The sequence below is a fragment of the Bactrocera latifrons genome, unplaced genomic scaffold (genome assembly GCF_001853355.1).
Source record: "Bactrocera latifrons isolate USDA-ARS-PBARC rearing strain unplaced genomic scaffold, ASM185335v1 scaffold_137, whole genome shotgun sequence".
Taxonomy (NCBI): domain Eukaryota; kingdom Metazoa; phylum Arthropoda; class Insecta; order Diptera; family Tephritidae; genus Bactrocera; species Bactrocera latifrons.
In genome coordinates, this window is record NW_017534819.1 from 245,257 (window position 1) to 246,277 (window position 1,021).

Here is a 1,021-nt window from a genome sequence, read left to right on the forward strand (position 1 = left end):
GCGGGATATGCCATTTCGCGCTGACAGGGATTAGCAGTCGGATTGTAGATCGGGTGGAGAAAATTTCATCAGGTTTGAGTGTTTCAGAAAATCTCTGCTCAGTTGCCAYTTGTCACTGCAATACAAAAAAATATACCTATTGACCTGTGAAAAAGCACATTAAAGGGACAGATGATGTTGGTGTACATCGAAAAGTATGGATATTTGGATGCAAAACACCAAATCATACCATTGTGGACAGTTKTGCTGCTGGGTTGTAGGGCGCCTGCGGCTACCTTTGCTAGGGAGCTGTTCACAAGAAAGRCGGTGTGAACCGGGCCGTTGCTCTGGTGGTCCAATCGGCTGTGATGTCTTGTCGGATCYGATAGACCTTTCGTTCGAGTCTCTTSAGGACTTCCATGTAAAACTTGGCGTTGGCGGTTTGTTYAGGAAGAACAAATTCATGGTGGACRATGGCTTTAAAGCCAAAAAAGACAATGAGCATCGTTTTAATGTTGGGTCGGTGTTTGTAGAAGTCACAGGTCGCCCAACACGGTCTTCATCAGCGATTTTTTCCCGGCCCTCCAAAACGGCCAGGTGCCACCGAAACACACCACTACTTTTCAAAGCAACATCTGGATAAGCCTGCTTGATCATATCAAACGTCTCTGTCGCAGATATACCGAGTTTCACACAGATTTTAATCGCATACGTACGTAGAAAAACGTCGTGCGAAAATATTGGTTCTGACTCTCCAGGTSCTCGGAGATAAGTAACCAGCCGCTCGTTCGTTAGCTAGGAACGCTTTCTACCGAATCCAGTCGGGGCGCGAAGTACAGTCGTGGCGGAAGAATATCAGTCCTATTTCTTTCCAGACAAACCCTGAACGTTACATCTCTATAATTTTCTCAAAAATATCTGTACCAATATATAAAGAAGTTGTTCTTGAACCGGAGAAGTACAAAAAATTCCTATTGGCTCTCGATATAAAAGAATGTAGTAACATGATAGGAATACTAACTGTTCACTGTCTTGTGATGAC